Source organism: Nycticebus coucang, chromosome 5 (assembly GCF_027406575.1).
Source record: "Nycticebus coucang isolate mNycCou1 chromosome 5, mNycCou1.pri, whole genome shotgun sequence".
NCBI lineage: Eukaryota > Metazoa > Chordata > Mammalia > Primates > Lorisidae > Nycticebus > Nycticebus coucang.
The window spans coordinates 83061566-83074558 of NC_069784.1; the positions used below are offsets into that span (position 1 = coordinate 83061566).

General features: G+C 43.7%; 1 pseudogene across 1 annotated transcript in view; it reads left to right on the top strand.

Annotated features, from left to right (window-relative positions):
* LOC128585843 (glyceraldehyde-3-phosphate dehydrogenase-like) overlaps positions 1 to 12993 on the top strand; it is a 618240-nt pseudogene that overhangs the window by 387978 nt on the left and 217269 nt on the right. The window lies entirely within an intron of this gene.

Consider the following 12993-nt stretch of genomic DNA (forward strand, 5'->3'; position numbering starts at 1 on the left):
CCCACAATCAACAGTGGTTTTATTTTTGTCTTCTACTCAAAGTTAAAACTGACCAAAGTTATTGGCTTTTTACTTTGCTAGAACAACAAACTATCTTATGTTTACATACTGGTTTACATTGTTATTTATGTGCAAATTGTCAAAATGTAAATTAAATATAAATGTTCATGCTTTACCGATGCTGTCTAATGTCTTGAGTGAAGGGCCAACAAAAAACATCTTATCCACTCTACAAGGTGCCAGGGCACAAGTCACCTCTTCCCCCTCCACCCTCATCCCCACCCGTGTTGTGTTGCCAGCAGGCACCATGACATCATGCTCTCCCCCACCTCCCTCAGGGACTGTCCTTGTGAGGGACATAACATCATTGATACGTTATCTCTCATAACTCAGCAGTATAAGATTTTTCTTTAATTTGAACTATAAAAGTGTTCTCTTTACAAAAGCATTTCAAGCATTAGCAAATAAGTGGGGGAAGATTTGTTTGCTTTTGTTAGACTGTTTTATTTTGTTGACGGATGGGGGTGGTGAAGGGGTAAAGAAGACTCCGATCAATTCTAGAAATGCCTTCCCAGCTGGTCCCAGTTGTGTGTGTGTGAAGAGACTCTGTCCACTATGGGTAAGGTGCCCAAGGAAGTTGGGTGCAAGAACATTTTGCCCATTGGTGATGTCAGTCTTGCTTCAGTAGCTAACACTGAGAGGCCATGGGGAATGCCCCATATCCCATTTCCCGCCTTCCCTTTAACTTGTGCATATAAAAAAAAATTCCAGAAAGCTATTTTGCCAGAACCGGGACAGTTAGTGTGAAACCTAGGGATTACAGTGGCACGGCCACACGGCCCCATATGGTGAGAAGAAGGCTACTAGCTTATCCATTGGTACTCTAGAAACTTAACCTGTCTCCAGAGAAAAAGCAGAGAAATTTGAGTCTCACTGGGTAGGTATAAGTAAGAGGATGCTTCTAGAAAAGTGATGGCACCCTTAGTGGAAAATAAAAAATCTAAAAAAAAAACCCTTTGCAAATGATTTTCATGCTTCCCATTTTATACATTATTAGGTTTATGGTTTCATGCCCATCCTAGCTGCATATTAAGAAAATAATTCTCCTTACATTTGGACATTCAAAACTACTGGATGTTATGTTTTATTTTTAATGTTCTTTAAATTCATTTAAACATCTGTGCCAAGGATTTGAAATGCTACCAACATGTAACTGTGGAGTTAAGAAAACCAGAACCCTTTTGTCATAAACTTGCCAAATGGTGCTGGTTATACTCCTAAATTCTACAGAACCATTGTGGTAATAATTTTTCTTTTTTTTTTTTTTTTGTTGTAGAGACAGAGTCTCACTTTATGGCCCTCGATAGAGTGCCATGGCCTCACACAGCTCACAGCAACCTCCAACTCCTGGGCTTAAGCAATTCTCTTGCCTCAGCCTCCTGAGTAGCTGGGACTACAGGCGCCCGCCACAACGCCCAGCTATTTTTTGGTTGCAGTTTGGCTGGGGCTGGGTTTGAACCCTCACCCTCGGCCCCACCGACTGAGCCACAGGCGCCGCCCAATTTAACTTTCTTGTTTTTTTTTTTTTGTTTGTTTGTTTTTTGGCCGGGGCTAGGTTTGAACCCGCCACCTCCGGCATATGGGACCAGCGCCCTACTCCTTGAGCCACAGGCACCACCCGGTAATAATTTTTCAAAACAAAGTTCAGTAAGATCTAGAGTGTAACAGTTACTACCATGAATTATAGTTCCTTGGCAAGTCATGTCTTTTTTTTCTTGAGAGTTGCATAGGTTGGGGACACTTGTGGACTTGGCTGCTTAATGAAATATCACATGCAAAGATAACAATCTCTAATGAGCCCAAGTCCAAGTCCACCCAGCCAGAGTCCAGACTGCTGGACAGAGGCTTCGTGAAGCTGTTTGTCTTGACAGAGAAAGACAACAAGTCACCTTTTTTCTGGTGTTTCCTTGACAAAATAACAGCTCTGTGCAGAAATGATGGATTCAATTCCTTCCTGTGACATAATGTACAGAAATACAGAACCAATATATTTGTAGATACTTTTTCCTTAGGAGAAATAAATTCAACTTAGGGTCTGTAAACTGGTATAAGTGAGATTATTTCTTCATGTCTGTGGGGCTGTGTGTGTGGGGGGTGAAAAGGGTTTGATGCCTTCTCTAAAAGGAGAGCCTGAGAGAATGAAAGTCATTAAAGGCACAAGGCAGAGGATTTCTCACATACACCAGGCCTCTAGAATAATTTTGTCTAGAAAAAAAGGTTGTACTACCGTCAGCTAAAAGCATTGATGAATAGGAGAACAGTTAGAATGTAGTCACTGAGCCAATCTGGAAGACACTTCTATTTCCCTCAAGAGATCATAGAGTTCTTTGTCCATAACTTAGAATTTCATCACCAGCTTCCAGACAGAAGAAATCACATCATTATGAGCACTGGCTAATTCTTTGGAGCCCACTTCTGGGTATACAGTGGCTAAAAGAAATATTTGGGGACCTATGGATAAGCCTCCCTAACATTTTTTTTCAAGCTTCAAGTCCTCATAACCTCCAAGTTCATTTGCTCAAAGTGCTGTTGACAGCATCTCCTTAAATAAGAGAGAACTGATTTTAATCTCCATATAACTATAATAGTGTAATTCAAACAAAAATGCAACAAGATTCCACAAAGGGTTTATGCAAATATGTACTCTCCATTGCCCAATTTCACAGAATACTGTAACTATAACCAACCCTCTCTTGATCTGCTCTTCCTTCCAGGTTTGACAAGCAAGGGACCAGAGTTAGCCGTGTACATACCTCTTTTTCTCTGAATTTAAGATAGAAGGTTTTATTCAGCATAAATAAACACAGTCATCTTGTGGTTTTTCCCTACCCCCATCAAGAAAGAAAGGAGAAGTGACAGATAAGTACCAATAGCTTATTTTGGTAAGAAATTCCTCAGTGCGTTAATAAAAGGGGGTTCTTCTCATGGAATTGTGGCAAAATTCCTCAACCTTAGATGTCTGGAGGTCTCGCCTGTGGGTGCTGGCAGCCAGGTATTCTCCAATGCAGCTGAGGAGGAGGACAAAGGAAATGAAATTAACCCACAGCAGAAGGGACTTAGATTTAAATCACCAAGACTGATGCCTGCACTTAGGGTTTGTAATACAATAGACTCCTTCCTTACAGGGTGAAAGAGGAGTCGGTTTGTTTGAAAACGCAGGATGCACAAGCTGCTCCTGCAAGCCCTTCTTGGGCCTACAATGCAAAGGTTTCTGTCAACCTTAGGAAGGATCATGTACCTGAGACAAGAAAGATACAAGGCTTGGTAGAGAGCTTAAGTTTCTTTAACATTCCTGAGGCCTCCCAGGAAATGCCATATAGAAACAGGTCTAGAGAGCCTGTCTAGTTCTGAGAAAGAGCCTATGATATCATGAAACGACCTGTGCTATTTTGTGAAGTATTGTAAGAACTATTCCATAATTGAGTTCCCAGGGATTCTGAAAAGGCGTGGTGAAGGAGACACGCACCACTTTGGCCTAGCATTGCACTTGGCCCTCTGCCGAGCAACTCCAGGCTAGAAGCCCTTCAGTGCAGGTTTCACCCAAGAAGAGAAGGGGCCTCCTCTGCCTTTTCTTAGCCACCAGCAGTACTTCCCGTGAGTGTACTTCCCATCCACACAGGCACAGGAAGTGAGTCAAACCCTCGTCCCCATCCATGTAAGCCTTTCTTGTCTCTCCAGTTCAAGTGCGAGTAACCTGATAGTGATTTGCTGGGAGGCCAACCCACTGAGATCACTGACCGGGCCACTTTACCTTCCATGCCTCTCAGGGCCAGAGTCTGAAAAGTACACTGGGAATTGAGATTCCAGCTCCCGCCTTCACAGCGAAGCAGGATTTAGAAGTTGAGGTCTAGTCCTGGTCCAGCCCTTGGTCAACTGTGTGCTCTCAAGGACGTTCTGGAGCCTCCCTGGGCCTCAGTTTCCTCACCCTTAAAATGAAAGGGTCATTTCCTGGATTATATTCCTGATTTTTTGGAAGTATTACATCTCCTAATAGGCTAAGACTCCGTTGTTTCCTCTTATATCCTTTTGGTTCATTTCCCTTGGAACTCTGTCGCTATAGGCAGATATTTGCAATTTAGAGAGCAGATGTCAGCGAAAATGGAAATAGGAGTGAACCTGCGTAGAAACAACTGTTGTGGCTTCTTCTGGCAAAAGAGAGTGGGCTCACAGAGGTCCCGTTAATTTGTGAGAACCAAGCACTTTCCTCAGGAATTAATACCCTCATCAGAAAGGAATCAAGAGTCTTTTATTGGAAATAATGGGTTGCACTTAAATCAACCCTCTGCTTGACTTCAGGACCGTGAATTCTAGGAGGTTTAGGTTAGTGGGGGGTTTTGTTTTTTCTTCATCCTTTTTTCTCTTTTCTTTCTTTCTTTTTTTTTTTAAGCAAAGGCCTATTTGTAAGATGACTGCTTAAGATTTAAGTTCATTGCCCCTAAAAGGAAAGGGGGGCAAAAATATGGCAGCTCCAAAAGATCACCAGAGCCCAGCGAAAAGAACCCAAGAAGATGTTGAAAGGAAACATCTCAGCAAAGCAATTGAGGCACCCCGATACTGCTTTAATGGTTCCAAGTTTTAAAAAGGGAATGAAGAAAAATTACAGTGAGAGGGGAGAAGGAGAGAGGGAGGAGTCAAGCCAAGACCCAGAAACTGTGAATAGATAGATGTGAAAGGGGCTGAAAATAAGTGAAAAGTGAAAAATTGCTTTATGAATAAACCGTTAAAAAATAGTGAGTGAAGAAGCCATTGTGCTTCCAGTTATTACTGAATCACGAGCTGGTGGAAGCCGGAGCCAACCGCGCAGCGGCTACGCCCCCCTGCACGGCAGCAGTTGGGGCGCGGGGTGCCCGTGGGCGGCCGCTGCTCTCTGCTTGAGTGTTCAGTTTCACTGTGATTACCCTCAGCACAGATGCCTGCGAGCCAGCTTACCGCCTTGAACCCAAAAAAACTGCCTCGTCTCTCTCCAACCTGCTGACACTACAAGGTAGTGATATCACAGGACACAGAAACCACGGGCAGAAAGGGCAGCCCCCGCCTGCCTCTGCCTTTATCTGAAAACCCAGTGCTGTTTGCCATTCCTGGTGGTGTGCCCCCACGGGGACATGGTGGCCCTTGGACAAGTGTCTTCTGTGCTAAGAGCCAAGAACACATCAGGGCCTGGGTGTAGCCAATGAGATGCGGGTCACAGCTGCCTCCCTCCGCCCTCTGCGTGCGTGAGGAAGCTCGGGGAGCGCTGGGAAGTGGACAGGTTCTACCGGTGCGGCCCTGCCCTGCCCGGCCTCCAGGAAGATGTGAGCGCAGGAGCTCAGTCACCTTCCGGAAGGCAGGTCCAGCTCCCTGTACAATGGCTGGTACCAAATGGCGCAGGCCAGTTCCAGAGCTGCAGGCTGGCTCTCCTCCTTCTGACTGCAGAACCCACCTTTCCATCAGAACCGCCTGTGGGCAGTGAGGTTTTCATATCTGCTTAACAAAAAGCAGGAGAGACTCCCAAGACAATTTGTGTGGGATGCTTTCTTGCACTTCCTGGGCATGCACTCTCCTCCCTGATCACACCCTCATCTCCATGACAGACTCAGAGAGGCAGGTAGCCCTCCACTGCTCCGGGACTGGGTGGGTAGGGGGGACCAGTCCCCGGGGCCCTGCCCAGGATGACCCATGTAGCAGCTGACCCGTGCACACAGCTGGGTGTGTAAAGAATGAGACCCAATTCTAACAAACATCTGGCCAAAGGGGTTGAGGGCTCCTCACAACCCCAAACAGACCTGACCATCTGCTCTTGCTGTTCTGCAGGAGGGACCTGGGCTAGTGCTGATGGGAGGGTTTAAAGCAACAGGATTTCCTCCTTGAGTTTTTCCATGAAGGAGGTAGATAGGGTTGGATTTTCCCCTTCCCAGGAAAAGGAAAATCAAGGCTTGGAAGGTCAAGAGGTCTGCCCAAGCCCCCCTAACAAGTTTGTGCTGGAACTGGGAACCAAATGCCCACTTTCTGACCCTGGACAGTTTAGACAGTGCTCCTATTGCCTAGCTGGGCAGAACCCAGAGGAATCACAGGTATTGTTTGTACCTAAGGAAGGCTTGCCAAACCAACAGGGTTTTATAGCGTTAAATTACTGTCTTGTGCCTTGTAAGGAGCTTGACTAGCTCTACAGATGTTTCAGTAAGGAAGGAGGAGATTGGAGTCTTGGAAAACTATGGCCTACTACGTCCCACCATTATTCTGAATCCATCTCACTTCTAACTCCACACAACCATTCGTGTCTCAGAAGCTGGCTCTTTCCACCCACCCCTTTCACCAAAAGGCTTCCCTTTCTCTAGGGGTGGCCAGCCCCCCTGCAAAGTGCCAGAGTAAGATGGCATTTCCTGTGTGTTAGCAGGAGTGTGGGTGTCAGCCTGCTGAAGGCAATTCTACACAAGTATCAGCCTCTCATCAACAGGGCCCCGAAGAGGAAACTGAGGCACAGAGCCAACTCCACCCCATTGGAGCATGCTCCAGAGACCTGGCTCCTGCAGCTGATGGGCACAGTGATCCCCACGCAGAAGGCACCAAGCAATTGCACAAATTCAGAGGCTATTTTGGATAAACTGGCTTTAAAGTTCATTCCACTTTAGAGTATGAAAGTCATGTGTTTTCTACAAAGGAAAGGAGATATATAAATGGACATATTTTATGTTTCAAGGGCACATTTAAAAAAACATGTTGTTTCTAAGTGTAAGGAAGTATGTTCTCTGTTTTAAATATTGTCCAAATATAGTTAACCCACGTACCTGGAGGGAGAGATGAAAGTTGAGAAAGAGCAGTCCATTCTATCTTTTTGTTCCCAGTGTAATCCCAAAAGGCACGACTGGTTCCTCTAAGAATTATTTGAAGGCTTTCGGTGTGCCCACCTGTTATACAGCTTTGCAACCAACAGAAACCCTGGAAGATTTATAGTCAGATTGCTTCAAATTGGTCATTTTTGTCTCCTCAAGTTTTAACCTACACGTGGATTCCAGACTGAAAATTACATTATCCAAAGCAAACCATTCAGCTCATCTTAGATAGATTACAGCTGTTTCAACCCTTCCTCCCACTTGAATATAATAGCATAATATATTATTGCTCATCTATCGCCTGAAGAATTATGTGCTCTTAAAAGGACTGGCTGAAAAGAAAGAAAAAGGCAGAAGGAAGGAATCTCTAAAACTAGCTGTACATATATAACTTAAAAATGAAAGAAGTGTCTTTTACGTTCAGGTCTGAATCTTTTCACATCAGAGAGATGAGCGTTTCAAAGTGGGAGGATGAAAATGAACATTTGCTAGTGAGGACTCTCAACTCCATTTCTGAGTTCTGCTCAGGGCCACCGAGCACTTGGTGGGCTTTTCCAAAAGAAAGGCATATATTTCTGAAAGATAAAAAAAAAAAGAAAAAAAGGGGCAGGGTAAAGTCTGTGCTGCAGGTTCATAGACTTCCTTCCGTACTTGGGTTTTTCTCCCTTCTAAGAGCTGTTTGAAAGTTTTTCTTGTGCTTCTAACTGAGCAGAAACCACATCATGTCTTTTGTCATCATCTTTGCTCACCACTGGAGACCCTGGTGGTTAAAGAGGGAAAGTCCCTTTCAATGGTGCCTGTAGGGGTAGAGGGTGTTGGGGGCCAGGAGAAGGTAGGGGTGAGGAGGGAGAAGAGAGATCATTAAGCCTTCTGTCTGGCCTAGACAATGTTCCCACCCTGCTGGACTCACCCATCCTCAGAGCAGCAAAGCATCTCTTTTTGGTAGTCCCCTGATTATCTTGGGGTGATAGCGGAATGGGGTGATGGCGGAATGGATCAATAAACAAAGGGAAGAAAACATTTACTTCAATAGCTTCTGGGAAGCCCAAACGGTGGCCACAGTGTAGCCTGAGAAAGGCTTATACCTGCCTCCTCAGCACAGAAATTACCTCATCATGGATTGTCAATATAAAGTGTGAACACAGCTAAGGATTTTGAGCTGTTTTAGAGCAGACTATGTACTGACACTTTTTTCTTTTTCTTGTTTTATTGCAGTAGGAATAATATAACATAAAATTTAGCATCTTAGCCATTTTCAAGCATACTGGACAGTAATGCTAGCTACATGCAGTGTTGTGCTGCAGGTCTCTAGAGCTTTTTCATCTTGCAAAACTGAAACTCTACACCCATTAAACAACAGTTCCCTATTGCCCTTCCTCCTCAGCTCCTGTGTAGCAACATTTCTTGATCTTGCTACTAATCATGAGCGCTTTTCTTCAGTTAAGTCTAGAGACTTGATTTCCATACCAAGGCCTGGTTTAAGTTCACACCCCAGCCGACCTGCTTGGGGAGCAAGTCAGGTTCACTCTGTTATGAATATTCATCACTCACTGTGGATCATGGTCTCAAATGCATGTCCTCAGCACTCCAGCTGGGCCTCAGCAGTTTATGAAGTTGTTATTTGTACCACCAAATGAGTCAGGAATGAAAATAACAATCAAGGCCTTAAATGTTTACCAGCCTCCTGGGCTGTTGCACATGTAATTTAGAGCTGCCATATTGTCTCCTCCTTTCTCTCAGGAGAATGGAATGTCCTCGCCAGCAACTTGGTGGATGTAGGAGCGTGGGGAGGAGAAGGACCCTTGCCTTTTTTTCTAGTCCAGGCTCAGGTGAAGCCCTCTTTCTTTGGTAACAAGTTGTTTGGACTCTGTTGTTCCACGACACTTCCTCATACAAGTGGCTGCTAAACAAATCTTCCCTGCAGGTCGTCCTTAGAGCCAAAGTGGGAGGCAGGTAAGTACTCTCACCCAATCAGCACAATCAATTTGTCATTCTCTCAAAATAGAGTGGTTTCTCCAGTCTGTCCAGGCCAGTGGGATGGAGAGGAAGGCTGGCTGCCTTTGAGCAATGCCACATTCCTGGGGGAGTGGTTCCTCCACATTCACCACACACTCTGGGCGTGTTGTGCCTCCTGCCTGCAGCCACCCTTGAAGTGTTGTTGTTACACAACAGTCATGAACTCTGGAATGTCCCTGGTCATTTACAGCGCGACTGTGTCATTCTGTAAATGACACTGTCAAGCTTCAAGGTCCTGAACGAAGTCGGCTTGTTTTTCAATAGACCAGAGACCCGCCCAAAACAAAGCTTCCAGGCTTTTACAATGTCCTTCTTACTCTGAGACTCCTGAGAGAATAAAAATGCTAGGGAAATAAAATTCAGGAACAGATTGCAAATCACGTTCCAATAATCCTAACAGACCCTTTAAAACACACTAAAGAATCTGACTATACTATTTGCAGACGAGCCTTCTGGAAACTAGCCGGGTGCTCGTAGAGTGACTTTTTGTGTTCTTTCATCCTTGCCTTGATTCTTCCTTCTTTGGTTCATTTCCCGCATGAGATAAATGCAGAGAACAAGAGATTAAGGTTCCAAAGAACATATGATTCATGAGTCATGTCTATTTTTTCTCTATAGTATTCATTGAAAATGGCATCCTTCCAGTAGAAGAAATAGAAAGTAAAAATGAACCTTAAATAGTGCTTTTGATGTTTCTGTAATACAACAATAATTATGAAAATAATCCTTCACGTTTGATTTCTACTGTGTAAGTTACTGTGGCCTGCTACCGTCATTAGTTCATTTTATCCTCACAAATAGTCTCTGAGGTAAATTTACTATCCTCATTTTACCAGCAAACACGGCCCCTGAGAGCTTAAAAAAGTGAGATAAGGCAGAAAAAAAAAACTTAATCCAAGGCTCGTGGAAAATATTCCACAAACATTGCTTAACTTCATACAATTGGTAACTAGGACCAGGCCGGCGGCCTCCCTGTGTGGAGGTCACCGCTTTCTCCACCTCGGCAGGGCAGCCTTAGTCCACAAAATCACAGATCCTTAAAAAAGATGAGTTTTAAGCAGATTCTGAAACCTCTCCTTATTATGTACTAGCTGTCGAGTTTGAGGGTTTGTGGAGGATTCACTAAATGTAATTCCACAGTCTTCAGTTCTTTTGACCATTTCTCCCAAGTAAAAAATGCTTAGAAAATCCTTCCTCCTGTTCTTTTTTTAAAATGTTTTCCTCAGGTTCGATCCAATACATGAATCCTGAGATTCTTAAATTTATTTTTTGCATCTTAAGTTGTGGGTGTGTCATCATAATAATGAAAGTCCAGCATCTTTATTAACTCATCCAATGAACATGTGTTGCCTGCCTCTTGTACTTTAAATGCGGTTGGGCTGGTGGTGAGCGTCAGGTATGAACAAAGCCAGGACCGTGACCTCAGAGAATTATTTACCTCAGGAAGGAAAGAACAATGGGCAATTTGATTAACATTGCTGGCCTGTTTTTTTTTTTTTATTGTTGAATCATAGCTGTGTACATTAGTGCAATCAAGGGGTACAATGTGCTGGTTTCATATCATTTGCGTATTTCCACCTTTGGTCCAAAAACGTTATTTAAGTAAGAACAGTGTACATTCTGACTATATTTGAGTTGAGACATCTAATAGAAAATTCTATATTCCACTTGTTATATTTGTACTAACCCCCCACAGGACAATCCTAGAACATAATATTGGCAAAAAGCATTGTTAAGCCTGGCTATGTCCCGCAAAAATTTGGATTGTTATAAATTTGGATTGTTATAAATTAGTGACAGTTTAGGAGGTGTCTGGTTCCTTGAAATAGTACTATACTATCATTTCTGTGTAAATCTTCAGAAACATTAGTTTCTGAATAAGACATGAACAAATAAAGCTCTAAATCTTTTTATTTATTTATTTAAGTTCTAAATCTTTTTAAAAACATGATATAAAACACTCTCTACTGAGATGTCTTAGGTTTTGCTTCAACCATCTTAGCATCTCATAAGGAAGCACAAAATCATTTTAGGCCTGCTATTATTTTACTTCCAAAGGAAGCGCTCCTGGAATGATAGCAATACTGGGGTGGGGGGAGGGTGTGTTGGTGTCATGAAATGAAAAGAGTGCTGTCCTTGGGGGAGTGGGGGGATTAAGAGATCTGGGATTACACCTGGTTTAGCCTGCTAAGTGACTTTAGGAAGACATGTAACCTCTCTGTATCTGTTTCCACATCTGTAAAATGTAGTCGTTAAACCAGATGACCTCTGAGTCCATTTCTACAAACCAATGAATGTAAAGTTTGTTGCTCATTTTAATAAAGGTGTATTAACATTAAAAAGTCTTGTTGAAAGATTAGCTGGGGATATGCCCTTGCAGCACTGCCTGGTATTTTACTTTTGTCATGATGGCAAAGGAAAACTGGTAGTGTTGCCCTGTAGCTATTGGCTCAGACATTTGGAAGGAAAGGATGACTCAGCACGTGGCTCTCTGCCCTGTGGGTCAGGCTGCAGGTGCCCAAGTGGGCCTTGTTATGAGGGAGCTGCCAGCACTTTGGGGTGAGGCAGGAACTTGAAATGTGGACAATTTCAATAGCCACTCAGATTCCAGGGCACTTTACTCAAGCTTAGGAGTGTCAACCTCCATCCCTTCATCAGGCTGCCACCTTGGATAATTGTGCTTTTCAAATTCCTCCTGCAGCCAGGTGGCAGCCACACTTCCTATTCCCCGGTGTTGTGTAGCCGGCTTGTTGTTTTCCAACCCGTAAAAACCTAATGACAAGGCTTTTATCGGGTAAGCTGTAGGTACAAGGGTGAATTGGGATATTCTTTCTAGACCAAATGGGTCTAGAGAAGAAAGAGAAAGAGCAAAGCATGCAAGCGCTCCAGCGCTCTTCCCTGTCCCTGGAAGGCAGAGGAGATTACCTCCAACAAATGTGGTCAAGTGGGGGGTCTTGGAAACCTTAGAAAAGTTTTGTAAAGATGAAGACAGCACTTCAGTGTATGGAAAACCATTCCTGTTTTGAAGGGGTAATACATTGCGAAACTCCAAAGCTGTATTGAGATGTCGACATAATTGTTTTGAGATCAACCAATCGGACCACACATTTTGTGCTACCAGGTTATAATGAGTGTCCATTAAGCCTCGTGATAACAACACCTTCCTTGTTTGTTAACAAAGAGGCATTCTCCTCATGTATCACTGATGACAGCTGATGAGGGACAAGGAAAGCCCTCTGCTTGTCCCCTCTTTTCCTGGTTTCCTCCGGAGCTGTCGCGCAGTCAGGGGGCGTCTTTCCTCCACCTCCTCCTTCTCTTCCTTCTCTGCTTTTACCTCCCTCTGAACTGAACCAGATTCCTTCACGGGAGGGAATGTCTCCCTACTGACCAGTCAGGCCCTTTGGGTGATGCTTAATTTTTCCAGGTCACTGGGACATTGTTTTGTGAACTGGAGTCAACATTTGCTAAATGGAATCTCAATAGCTAGAGACACCTGCGTCCCTCCCAAGGTTCCAGAGGACTTGTTTACTCTTCCTGCTGGGCAGGCCCATGGAGTTATCTTTTCTACCTGTGGGTAAATGTGGGGAAAATGCTCCGCATTTGAAATATTATCTCAATTATCTGCTTCTATTTTATTATTTTTATTTTATTTTACTTTATTTTATTGGTGTTTTCTTTACTGGTTCTCTGTGATTTAGGAAAGTCATGTAACCTTTGAAATAACCATTTGCTTCTCTCTAAAGTATCTCTGGTAAAGTTGGGAGCTTTAATTCATTCATCTAAAGGTTAGGAAACCCAAACGATGTACATAATGCCACATTTTGGATTGGTCCCCACAGGGGACCTACAGGGTCAGCTGTCTATGCCTGGTCTATGGACAGTTACCATCTAATTGAGAAGCCAGGCATTCACACTCAAAAATAACACTAACCACTCAAGGCAGGGCATGAGAAGACAGTGTTGTCTGTACGAGGATACTTGCTACAGCATTGTTTGTGACAACAACATTTTGGAAAACATCCAAATGTCCATTAGCAGAAGACTGCTTAAACAGATTATGATCCTCTGTATAGGGTGTCCATAAAGTTCATGTGCAATTTTGCACACG